This window comes from Augochlora pura, chromosome 11, assembly GCF_028453695.1.
Source record: "Augochlora pura isolate Apur16 chromosome 11, APUR_v2.2.1, whole genome shotgun sequence".
Lineage (NCBI taxonomy): Eukaryota > Metazoa > Arthropoda > Insecta > Hymenoptera > Halictidae > Augochlora > Augochlora pura.
In genome coordinates, this window is record NC_135782.1 from 19,264,356 (window position 1) to 19,277,568 (window position 13,213).

The following is a 13,213-nucleotide window of genomic DNA, read 5'->3' on the forward strand; positions in this document are numbered from 1 at the left end:
GGCCGGCTGCTTCCCTTCTTTCCTCCTTTTTTAAAGGATTTTATTCGTTATCTTCGATCGAGGTAAACGATACTTATTTCGCGCAGCGATACGGTAATATTGGTAAAAGAATTATCGCGCGCGCAGAATTGGACAGAAATAAAAATAGCTCGCAGTCCATAAACACACGGCAGGGGGGTGATCGTAGTAGGTCCGCGAGCCCGTTAATTGAACGTTATCGTAGCTGATCGCGTACAGTCTTGCGAGTCGTAATTAGCTAATGAATTACAAATCGCCTCGCATCGGGTGTACGCGTGCCCGTTAACGAGCAGCGAAACAATACGAAAAGTGCGATCGCATGTTTTTCTCCGCGACGAGCGATAGCACGCGTGGGAGTTCTTTAAACTCTTCGCGAGTGAAATGTTTTGCCGGTTCCGGTTCCGAAATACTTTGAAATATCGGGGGAAAACGGTGCGCGATATGAAACTGCGAGCGTTTAATTGTTTCCCGAGCGAACTCTCTCTCTCTCTCACTCTCTCTCTCTCTCTCTCTCTCTCTCTCTCTGCGCTGAACAAATCAAACTGCCTGGCGCCGCGAGGGACTCCCGGCGGCAGATAATATCAAATGATATCACGGTTGAACGCGAAGGATAAGATTAATTATTAACAACGATTCTGTCGGCGATTAAAACCGGCGCGCAAGCTCTCGATATTTAGACGTATCGGCAAATATATCCGGCGAAATTTCGAATCGAATAAACCGTGTGACATTCTCGAAACTGAAATTGCCACGTCGTTCCTGTTGGCGACGCGTTCGACCGCATCGGAGACAGGCAAGAAGCGAGGTACATAATTTCCCGGAACTCGAATAAATTGATATTTTAAATAAGGACGAAGCAGTCTCGATCGACGCGTCGCTTATTATTTCTCCGCGGAGCGACCGTGTTCGCAGTCTCATGAAATCCGCCTCGTTCGAGCGATCGAGAGAGGAGATAAACTTCGTTTCGGCCGGTGTTTCCCGGAACCGATGCTGGAAATTTTCGTTTCGCCGGCAGATCCGCAGTTTAATGATCACGGTTAACGGTGTAATCGCACGCGGAGCGGCGTCTCGCGCGCGTAAACTTCCGCGTAGGATCCGCGTAATGGGCTCAGGAAGGGCGCTAGCTGCTCTGCTCTTCGCGCGGAACTTTATATTGGATTTCATATTTAATGCAACATACACCGTTGCGGCAGCGATCTCTGCCTCCGGATAAATTATTTATGTCGGGCACCCTTTGTCTCTGTCTCTGTCTCGCGAACGCCCCACCGGCCGACCGACGAGCAACCAACGAGCGAGAACGGCCGAGAAACGCAGCTAAAACGTAAAGAAAGAAACAGAAAGAGAGGAGGGAGAGGGAGAGAGACGGGGAAAAATGAGAAAAGAGAGAGAAATGGAGGCAAATAGAGAGAAAAATATCGAAAGAGGAAAGAGAAGGAGGAGATGGCCGTCGAGAGTTCGCGATAAGCGCGGAACCGAGCGGAACGGCGGCGTCGATCCTCGGGGCGCTTTCGATGAAATCTTGCTGACTCGATAGGACCCATGGAACGACGTTAAACGACACGGATCAAACCCGGTCCATTTTCCCATCGCGTCCGATATCGTGTTCTCGAAAATTGTTTCGCTCGCGCGAAACTCTGCTACGGAGGGAAACCTCGGACGATGGTCCCGACGGGAAAGACTGGGAGGTAACAGGTGCGATATGTTCCGAAGCTACGCTAGGGCGAACTAATTGGTTTCAGAAGCAACCGATTCGTTCGTCGCGGTATCCACTCGAATCGAGAAACACAAGAATCGTCTCGTTGAAACGGTTTTCTTAAACAGCATCTCTTCCAGGATCGTCGCGAGATTCGTCCTCGAATTTGATGGAGCGGGTCCCTCCCTCCTTCGTCCCGCGATGAAAAACGTTCCATGGTAATTTAACGAGTTGCCCTCTTCTGGGGCGAGATGGAACGCATCGGGCGTTCTGTCTGCGAGGCGACTGACATGACGTAATAGAAGTCGCATCCCCTGACGCAGATGCCCGTTTCCGTTCCCGCCCCCGCTCGGTTTCGCTGACGTTCAATAGACGATCGTATCCTCGATGACGCCAAGCGCACCGAGTTTCTCGGATGTTAAACTTCGATATTGTACGATTTTCCACGCGGTTCTCTCGATAAACTCGCAAACTCTCGCACAAGGATCTCCCCCACGCAAAGTTGAAAACAGACTGAGACCTCCGTAGGACCTCCTTTTATACGTGGTCAGAAACAAGCGCACTCCATTCGCCCAGGTGTCATCAAACATACCGCGCTTCAATCGTGCCGCGTCTCAATCGCGTCGCTGTCCCCAAACATCTCGCGATCGATTACACTGCGTCTCACTCGCACCGCGTCTTCAAACATGCCGCACTTCGATCATATCGCGTCTCAATCGTACCGCCCTTTCACACACGGTCATACTACACACATCCTACAATATGTTGGCGGACGGGAACTCGAGCTACATATAGCCTACATTATAAGGATGCAAGAGGAGTCTAACATGCAGAAACAGAAACGAAATAGAATGTAAATCGTTTCATTGGGGCGATATCGCTAAATAGCACTCGTATCTTCGATGTTTGATGTCGCTCGAACCAAAAGGGGATTCCACCGTTGATCGCGTTTACGACTTCATCGTGTACCGAATGATCGATGTCTTCTTCCTATAGTAATAGGAGGTTGATACTGTACAAGCACCGGAGACCGGCGGCGCGGCACCGTATCATTAGCGGTTTACGGTGCCAAGGATCGACTAAACACCGGGATACCTGGCATTATCCACTGTCCCGTTCCTCTCTCGTTCCTGCGTTATACTTTCGATACGGTCTCGACACGCTAATCGCTCGACGCGTCAATGTCCGAGGATTCCTGGAGAGACGAGCCATCCGATCGTCGCGTCGTTCGAGCCCGCGAGCCGTTAGCCGAGTTGCGCGCGTGTTACATACTCGTCGACTCGCACCGTCTTACGGTACGCGTCCGATGGATTTCTGTCGGGTTTCGAAAAAGGTTCCCTTTTTCCGCCGCGGCACCGGACTGCCGCGACAGAGAGCAAAACAACTCTGCAGTCTCGTTAGCCGATCCCGTCCAAGTTCAGCAATTGGATTCCGCGCGAGCTCCGAATCCGGCTCGCTTTACAATTCCGCGAGCGCGAGGGCGCGCGCGCGCGCGCTCGCGTTCGCCGCCGAGACGATAAATGTAGATTGCCGAGCGAACGAAACTCGAGCTGGTTTCGGCTGAACCAATTAGCGCCGTCGAACCGAAGCAGAGAGCGGTTCGTTATCGTCGAGTTAAGTCCGCGCAAAGTCCTCCGAGGTAAAGAGCGAGGCGACCAGCGCCGACGAGTGGACAGTCTGCTCTCTGCGAGAGGGAAATTGCAACGCCAATTAGCGGCAACGTCGGGACGCTGTACTACGAAACGCGGCCCGATAATTCGTGAAAAGTCGCCGACGCTGTTGCTGTTTGCGGAAACTTTTTCGCGTGTCGACTCGGCCCGGAAGCTGCGACGGCAAAGTATCGCTTCCCGGCGAGCGCCCGGCCACTCGAAACAAACGGCAAGTTGCCGAGTTTGAATCTAAAAAGGTCCGCCGGAACGGGCCGGCCAACTCGAGGCAAGGCGGTTTTGTATTCCGCGGTAAATGCAGCGGGCGACTTTCCAGAGCTCCCCGGGGACTCGCCGAGCGATACTCTTGTCCCGTGGAAAGCCGCGAGAGGTTCTTCCCTTTTCTTTCAATGCCGTACGTTCGTCGTGTGCTCCCGTAATTAGCCAAGTTTGTTTAGGCATCTTGAATGCCACCTTTCACCCGCCTCGTCCGCTAATTAACCAGCGACCGAAGCCGAAGCCGAAGCCGTCCCACTTTGGTCGCGTAAACGGTCGCGCGAGGACTCGGACGTTCCATGGATTTCTTTTATCCAAAGATCTAGGATTCCGTCGAAAAGTAACAGATATTATATCTGACATTTGTTGCACAGTTTTTCGATTTTCTAATCCCTTCGAGTTCTCCTCGACGAAATTCCAAACAATCGACCGTCTCCCACTTGGTCCCCTGGCTAACAATTTCATCGAAAGTTCCGTCGCCGCGCGAAGAAAAAGCGCTTTCAGATGTCGTTCTCGTTCGCGCGCATGATTTCCAGAAGTCCTCGAAATCCCCAACTACTCCCGAGTTAATTTGTAACTTGGAAGGAACTTTCGAGGTAAGTACGACTCGGTGCGGCGTAAAACTTCCAAGGTCTGGCGAGATTGAAACTGTTAGGAATGATTTAAGGATTTCCCGTCGCGGCCGACGACGAGTTCTCGGTTCTTCTTTTTTTTTTATTCTAAATAAGAAGTCTGCCGCTTCGCGTGGCTAGCCGGTCGAATACGTTTACGATCGAATTGATATTAAAAAAATATGGATTCGATAGAAGACTCGCTCGTTCTCGTCGTTGATAGATTTTCTCGTTTGCTCGGATGGCAAAGCGCGTTCGACGACGACGACGACGACGACGACTCGAGCAAAGGACGATGATAAATCGAGGTCTGCGAGTTAGCAGGAAATTTTCGGTACCGAGAGCATCCTCTCGACAAAGTTCATTCCGCGTTTCAGCATGCAATGTTCATCGATTAGTCAACGTAATCCGTGTATTTTGATCGACGACGGTCGTTTCGGGGAGCGTAAGCGTAAGAGTCTCCCCAGTGATAAATCGAGCGGGAAAGGCAAGACGAAAGGAAAGGGAGAACGAACCGCTCGTGATCGATCGCGCGAGCAACGAGGACCGCGCGACGCGTGCCGTAGAGAAGGAGGCTCTCTAAGGCAGCCATGACCGTTCTCTTTCCTCGCGTCTGACCTCTGCCCCCTGACCTATTTCCACCATCTTCCCGCCTCGCCTCCTCCCTCTCCTCCCGCTACCGTCTCTCTCTCTCGCTCTTCCTCTCTCTCTCTCGCTTTAATATTCCGAGGAACCGCTCGGTATCGACGATTCCGTATCGCGAAATCTTCCCTCGATTCGCTTTGCTGACTTTTGCCACTTTTCTCTGGATAACGTAACAACTGGCTTGCCTTTTGACCTCGTGCCTGCAAACCGGGGTGTATCTCGCACTTTTTATTACACGTCCTTCGACCAAGATATTCGAAAAGATTTCGAGTATATCAAATAAAAATGCGGCGAAATCATCGACCTTTCCCGACTGGAAGCGATTGTTTCCCCGACTGTCGCGTTAAAAGCTCTGACAAATTGTATTCGTTCGGATCGCTCGTTCTTTTTCCGCTTTCGTCCCGTCCGTCTTCTATTTTTCCACCGATCAATTCGATTCTTCGACCTTCTGTCGCGCCGCTCGACCGCGACCGCGAGCCGGGAGCCGGAAAACCTGATCCAACGGAAGGAAGACCCACCTTGGGCAGCATTTCGCCCGTTACGATCCAGCGATCCCGTCCGGCAAAACGACCAAACGACGCAAAGTCGGAGCGCGGTGATTCGTTTGGAGTTCCGAGGATTCGTTCGCGATACCAAAAACGATATTCGTTCGCGGCGTATGCGCGACTCGGACTCGTTCCCGTTCGCTTTTAAACGTCGCTCGGTGAATCGCGACGATTTAATTACGCCAAATGGATCGGATCCGCTGCTTCCGAGACGAAGAGATACCTGCGAGAATCCGGAGTTTCTATTCGCCGGGTCGCGCCGACACGAGGGACGATCGAATAAAGTTGAACGAATATAAACTGGGAACACTGGTAAGGAAACATCCCCCCGTACCTTCTTTCAATTCCATTTCCGGCGGGCAGAGAGTGCTATTTTTCAGCGAAATGTTTGCCTTGAATCCGAAGCGGCGGATTTTCATTTGAATCGTTGCATCCGCCGACTTCTGCGCCGATATATGAACGGGTAATAGCTATTGTTGCAAAATGTAGATCGAGCGTGCCGCAGAAATAGCTGTTATTCAGAAACAGGGACGGGGATCGAATATGTGTTTGCAGTGTTTGCCCGAGCCCTTTTTCCTTTATTTTTGAACGCTGCCGCGCTCCGAAACTGTTTACGTCAAACCCGTTCGATGCTATCGACGCGAACAGCGCTGCGACCAAAGCCGCGCAATCAAAATACAAAAAAATACAAAAAAACGGCAGCTGCTAATTGACGGACGGAAACTGCTTTGCTCTCGAGCAAATGCGAGGAGAGATAGGATCTCGACGACACGATACCGCAACACCGGTGCGAGTGCGAAGTCATTTTTAACGCCGAGCTAACGCAGATTTTACGGTCCACGCCGTAGGCTATTAAACCGAGGAAAACGGTGAATTTTGTGAAAAGTTCTAGTTCAAGAACGGATCGTTCCGGCCGGCGAATTTCTTCCGCGGAACGGACTCTAATAGCAGCATTATCGTTAACGGTGCAACGCTGGTTGCGAAAGGAGGATGGTGTCCCGTCCACCGTCGAAACTTTCATTTTTTCCTCCGGTGACCGCGAAACGTGGCGCATCGCGTTTTGCGGCCTGCTCGGGTAATTCCTCGCGTAAAGACGACGCGGATTACGCTGTCGTAATAATCCTCGGCTGTTCGTTGGCCCCGCCTCCTCGACCGTAATCAGCATCGTCCCCAAAGGAGAAAGTAGTTGCGGTCGTTTATAGTCCGGCCTCGGACCGCTCGGAATGTCCGAGACTACTTGATAATCGACCTCGGTCGACCGGTCGACCCTCCGGCCCGCCGGTCCGTCGACCCGCCCTCCGAGGAACTCTGTTACGTTGTGGGAATCTTTGACTAGGAATGCTCGGCGAATCAGTGTGTGTTGGTAATCGAAAATGCCGTCGGAGATCGGTCATTGGTAATTACGACGAAATATGCCCGCAATCCTAATGGTTTCCAAACGGATCGCGTCGATTCGCCTCGGTGCTTGTCGATCGATCGCATTTTATACAACCTATTGCATTTCGTGCGCTCGAGTGAGCAAACGCGATTCCTACTTGGTTACAAAAAGGAAAAGAAGCAAAATCCGTCACGGGATCAGCTGTCGTTATCGCGTGTGAAAAATCTGCGACAGGCGCGTTCGACGGACGCGACTGCAGCGACTGCGGTGCAGTAACGGTGCATTACTCCGAGTCCACATCTATTCCTCGGTTTGGGACACGCGCGGAAACCGCGGCGCTGGCCGGTGTCCTCGGATTTCCGAAAACACCGAGCATTATTGTCCACCGGCCGGTCGATTAGCTCGTCGCAGCGTCGCGATGCGCTCGCGGGACAAAAACAGACGTCGGTGTCGTCGCGCTCGTGCTCCAGCTAGCCGGAATCTGGATCGCGATCGACCTGTCCTCGATCGCCGCGCCGGCTGCGATTCGCTGGAAATCGTTCACGTCGCTCGCGCCGCGCCGCGCCGCGCCGCGCCACGCCGGATTGAAATATATTTTCACCGGCACGACAAAAGTTCCCGCGGACGAAGATAAATCGCGCGAACTTTGCCGGCGAGCGCTCTCCTTTCCGCGCGAGACAAACTCGGAATTGGAAATGAAGATTTACAGTTGCCCGGCGTTTAACTATAAATCACTCGCGCCGATTTTTCGCTCCTCCGGCTGCGATAAGTTGGCTGGGTCGTCGGACAAGGCCCGCGGGGGGAGAGCAGGCTTCGTTCGGGACGCGCTCCGCTGCCCTCTGATCCGGGAATATCGGGGACATCGGTGCTACAGGATCGAGGGCTGCCACCGGGGACTGGTCGGGAGCCGTAGCGGATCGAGAACGATCGAGACGAGCTGCCGGAGTGGCATCCGCTAGCATCTCGTCTCTCCGGACGAGAAGAATCAAATTGACAAGCTGCGACCATAGTCGCGAATCCAACGATGCCCTGTTTTCCGATTCGATCACCCCCGTTCACCGGTCAACCATTTACGCGTCTAATGAGAAAATACCGCGCGACGCATCGGCCAAGCAGGTTATCGAGCAGCATTTCCGAAGAAACCGGCGCCACGCATTTCGTTGCAAGGTTAACGCAGCAGACGGTCGCATACGTTGTTTCACCTTCAGCAAACTGGCGAGGCGGGTTTCCTCCTTGCAGCAATATAATTCCCGGAGATAGCGATCGTCTGCTCGTAAACTAATGCAGCGGCGCTCCCAACTGGTCCCATTATCCGAAAACGAACACAAAACTTATCGTTTAATAATCCTCGGGACTGTCTCAACCGTCTAGGCGCTGCGATTGCACGGACAGGGGTTAACGCCGGGGTTAACGACGACTCCTACCCCATAATGCAGCCGGTTAACCCATACGGGAACTCCAATAGCCACTCGTACGACCGTTTCCCGCGCCGTTACAGAGTTTTACGGAAATCTGGAACAACCGCGCTCCGTTCTTTCGACGGTCGAGGGACGAAACTCTAGCTCTCTAGCGGGTCGTCTTTGGTCGCGTGCGCGGAGACCGGTCGTCTCGTTAACCGTCGCCTCGTGTAAAGTTCAAAGCACCGTGCCTCGTCGGATTAAATCGCTGAAACTGCTCGCCGGTGGATTCTATCGAAAAACAGACGCTGTTTCGCGGACTCGTTGTAAAACGAAAGACCAAAGAGAAAAAGGGGAAACGTCGGGGCTAGCCGGAGCGACGTCGAGCCGAGTTCACCGGTGCGACCTATCGGCGATTCGACGGTCTAATTACGCTTGATGCGGAATTAACGGGACGCGAGTCTCTCTCGTCGGGCCGGGCCGGGCCGGGCCGGGCTATCGTCGGTCCACTGGAACGGCGTTGGTCGTTAACGTTGAATACGATTTGGCCGGGTCATATATCAAAATGCCCGTCGATGGAACCGCGCCGGAGCCAATCCACGCCAGAAACCACGCGATCGCGATCGGTGCTCAACGATGCTCCAATATTATACTGGAAATTATCATCGGATCGGGCGGTTCGAGAGGCCACGCTAAGCCAAGCGACGCGGCGGCGGACTAAAAAATCAGGTTATCGACGGTGCTCGAACAATTATTTATCGGCCGTTTCTGAAGCGAGGGCCGCGTTCGCGATGCCATTCGAACTCTCTCGAAAATGCCGCGGAAGATGCAACCGCAGTGCAATTAAATTGACCGGATAGAGTTGGGAACGCGCGAAGCCCTGATTCGATTGATCGAATCGTCGTCAATCGGGTCGCTGGCGCGAAGAACGCGTACAATTTCGTTGGAATTCGTGACCGAATTTTTTCCGTCGCAAGTTGCTTCGACGACGATCGATGTCTCTATGTGCCACGGCCAAGGTCGCTCCGAAGTCTGCTCTCGTTTTGTTATCAAATGTTTAGAAACTCCTTTTAAAAGAGTTGAGAAAAGAAGCAGGAATCCCGTAACGATACGCGTCGGATAAAACGGCTATTGGTGGCCGCACAGTGAAGGGTTGCACCGGATATTATCGATTGCAGAAGCGCCGAATAATTAGTAGCGGCATTGTTGTTATTATTATCTCGCGGTGGCGAAAAGGGCCGATTAAAAATGGGCGGTTGGGAGGGATCGGGCACGGCCGGGAACATATTCGATTTGCCGTTGCCGCGGTCTGTAAAACAAACGGGATTCAATTACAATGGTAAAAGTGACTTTACAAAAGCACTTACGCGTTTCTCGCCGGCGGGCAGAGCGCGTATCAAAGCACGGGCGCGCGCGCGCGCGCGGCTGCCGGCCCGGCGATCGGCTTTTAATCGGTAATTTCCAACGCTTAATTAACGCTCGATGTATAACGTCTGGACTTGGTCGATAAATAAAGCGAGGCGGACCGCCGGGAGAGAGCTAGAGAGAAAGATGGGAAAGCCGACAGAGAGAGAGAGAGAGGGAGGGAGAGAGAGAGGGAGAGAGAAAGAAAGAGGAGGGAGAAACGATGGACGGGAGAGGGATCGAGGTCGCGGCGCATTTCAATAAATTGATATTCGTCTCTGGCCGTCCGCGTCGACTGCGCGACACGATAACGCGATTGCCAGCGGGACTCGTTAAATCATCGATAGAAAACAGGTTTTCATCGTGTCGACGAAATTTCTTTGGTTTAGCGGACCACTCTGTCGCATCCCCTTCCCCATTGTGAAACACGAAACGCGGAGCACGCTACGCTGCGGATTTTTATCCGTTTAGCGCGTTTGCCAATTTGCGCGCGATCGAACGTCTGCACAGAGAGAAGTGGTGCCCCCGCGATATCTCTGTTTTATTTACTTTCGATCGAACGGTCTCTTTCCATTTTTACTCCGTCGTTTCTACCTGCGTATCTCGCGCTCTCCGCTTAACACAGCCATGGGAAATTCGCAGAGACAAACGTGCCAGTTCTTTCAACAATAATCTCCCTCAAGTATTTCCAACGTTGGGAAGTAGCACCAACAGTCTATTGCTCTCGCGAGTCGAAAAATGGCGGAGCATTCTCATAAATGTGTGTACGATCGACCATATTTACGAGCATTCTTCGTTTTCTGCGTATCGATTGCTCGACGCGGATTCGGAAATCGCGAGAAACGGCACGAACGCGTTCCACTTTCTCTTTTCCCGGCGAATCGGCCAATCGGCGAATCGGCGTCGCGTCACCCTTGGTACGCGAATCGCTGTTACATATTACCTAATCGCGTGGGCGTGGGTGTGCTCGGCCAAGAATAGAGCGGAAGGTGCGAGGTCGAGTGACGTCGCGTTCGTTCGATGTTTCGTCAAGTTCGTGGACACTCGACTCTATTCCGTCCTCTCCTCGGAACTCGTGCAACCAGTTTTCGGGGCGACAACTCCTTCTCTCCGTTCGCCGGAGAATTATTTGCTCGCGAATAATTGTTTCTTGCGAGCTCGAGCCCTCGAGCTCCTCTTGCGTGGGCGTTCAATCTGCGAAGATTGAACCACGCTCGGCGCTTGCCGGAAATAAAGGAGCAGTTATACTAACTTGCAAACGGAGCAGAGGATTGCGAGCGACTTTCTGGACACCCTGTGTATTGGTGCGCGATTCGGAAGATTCGATCCGGGCGATCTATTTTCCGTAGCTAAATATAGACGATTACGAAGCACGTCGAGTGTCTTATTGTCCAGCGCTCCGAGCTCGTTAATCATCGTCCATTAGAGAGTTCGCTGAACGGCCCGGTCGAAATAATCGCAATTCGGCCGACAACTAAACGACACTGTTTCGCGCTCGCGGCTGGCTCGCGTTTGACATTTATCGCACGCGGTACTTCTCCGGCTTGTCTGCGACCGCGCGGAGCACGGTGGGAATCGCGGTATTGCCCGGATATTTCGCGACGCATTCATTTTCCCCGTGAACATTCACGGTCGGATTTTCGCACAGCTCGTGAAAAATCTACAGCTCGGGCTGGCTAGTGGAGAATCTGCTAACGCTCCGCGGTGAAAATTGACGGACAGCGCTGCGAACCAGATTCCATTCGCGATTATTTTTTTGATTACGATCAGTTTTCATGTAATCGGATGAAACCGCGGCGGTGGCGGTAGCTTGGATTTGAAGAAATCGTTTCGCCAGGAACAGCCCGTAAAACAGTTTCATAAGAACGTCTGGGGACGGTCTGGTTGAAACGCGAAAATAAATTCCGACAGGCGCGATAAGATAGACACCGGTTCACGGGCAGGCCAACGCTCCTATTCGAGGCAAGTCAAATATAATAAGCGTCAAACCGTTCCGGGCGTTCTCGCTCTACGCGAGCTCGAGGCTCGAGGCTCGAGGCTCGAGGCGAAGAAATGTTCTTTCGACGAGAGAACCGTGCACCTGGCACGCCGCGAAATCGATCGGCCGAGCACCGTGGCTTCTTTAATGGCGGAACGAGGAAAATCACGACAACCGAGCGAAAGTCGGGAAAAGTTTGCCAAACTGTCCGACGAACGCCGTTCACGGTCAAAGCGCGGAAGCACCTTGGTCAACTGAATTAATCGCACGGAATTGTTAGCGTTCTATTCCTAGTCCATTTAATCGTCCGACTTGCCAATCAAAACAAATTTCAAGCTCTGCTGATTTCCGCGCAGCTACGCGACAATGTCTTCCTGGGAAAAGGAGGATCCGGAGATCGAAAGACGGGGAAGAAGAATCCTGTCTAGCACGTGTCAGTCGAGCGATAATCCACGAATGGTGCCGCGACGCGAGTAAACGACCGAAGCCGGCCGAGCCACCCACGTCGACTTGTTCGCTCTTGTTCCTTGTGGATCATGGTTTTTACCTTCGATCCCATGGACGACGATGCGTTTTGCTCGGTGAACCCTGTTGTTGGCCTGGAAATTCACGAGCGATCGTTCTTGCGTCGCTTCGCGATCGCGCGCGCACCCTGGACCCGGGGAGGTTACGGTCGGGGTCGAGAAGAAATCACGAACGGCGGCGAGGTGCACGAATTCTCGTGTAAACACCTTCGGAATCGTGGGACGGTTTTTGTTCGGCCTGGCCGCATCGATCACTCCGTCGCGAGTCGCGCGAGTAGCGACTGCTCGATGAACCGTTCCGTCGCGAGGACCACGCGAGGAACAACTTCTCCAGCCGAGTAGAATGATATTTTTTGGTGCTCGGGGCTGACGAATGCGCCCTCTGATTTAAATCGGACCAATGCCGTCGCCGGATGAATTTCTTCCGATTTACGGCATCTCCGAACAGAGATTCGCAAGCAGGTTTTCGGATCGAGAAGTTTCCTGCAACCGGTCGCAGGACTTTTCCATCGGGGCTCCATCGAGATTTCTGCTGCCGCGGAAAATACGTTCCGAATCCGCCCGAAACGAATAGCCGCGCGCGTTCCTCGCTCGACGGAGATGTAAATATCGCGAGCAAAAAACGAGAGGCGCGTGGGGATGTAAATTACGTGGAAACGCAGGAGAACCCCGTTTTCCACGCGCCTCGCGATCGTCGCGTTCGGTTCCGTATCTTTTAATCGCGTCGCGTCGCATCGAGCTGCGTCGAGCGCTTAATAACCCACCGATCGATGCCGATCCCTTCTTTTGATCGAGCAAAAAGCAAAAAGAGCGGGTAATTAACGATCGGCCGGATAACGCCGAGCCAGCGCGGATTAAAGGTTAAAGAGATGGCGGGGCCGATTGCGCGCGATCTCCGGACTACATATAGATCGGATACGATCCGGTTCTGGAAAACTGGAGGATCGTGACGGCGAAACGGGACGATCCACGATCGTCGATAAACTGGATCGTTTAACACGATCGCGGGACACGGTGTAAGAACTGCGATAGAAAAGACCGGGAATACAGTTCCCTGCTCGGGATCGTGGTAACGGGAACCGTGCTTACCTTACCTGC

General features: G+C 52.9%; 1 protein-coding gene across 6 annotated transcripts in view; it reads right to left on the bottom strand.

Annotated features, from left to right (window-relative positions):
* Positions 1–13,213, bottom strand: part of LOC144476781 (uncharacterized) — a 237,388-nt gene that overhangs the window by 64,310 nt on the left and 159,865 nt on the right. The gene's annotated exons all lie outside the window — the stretch shown is intronic.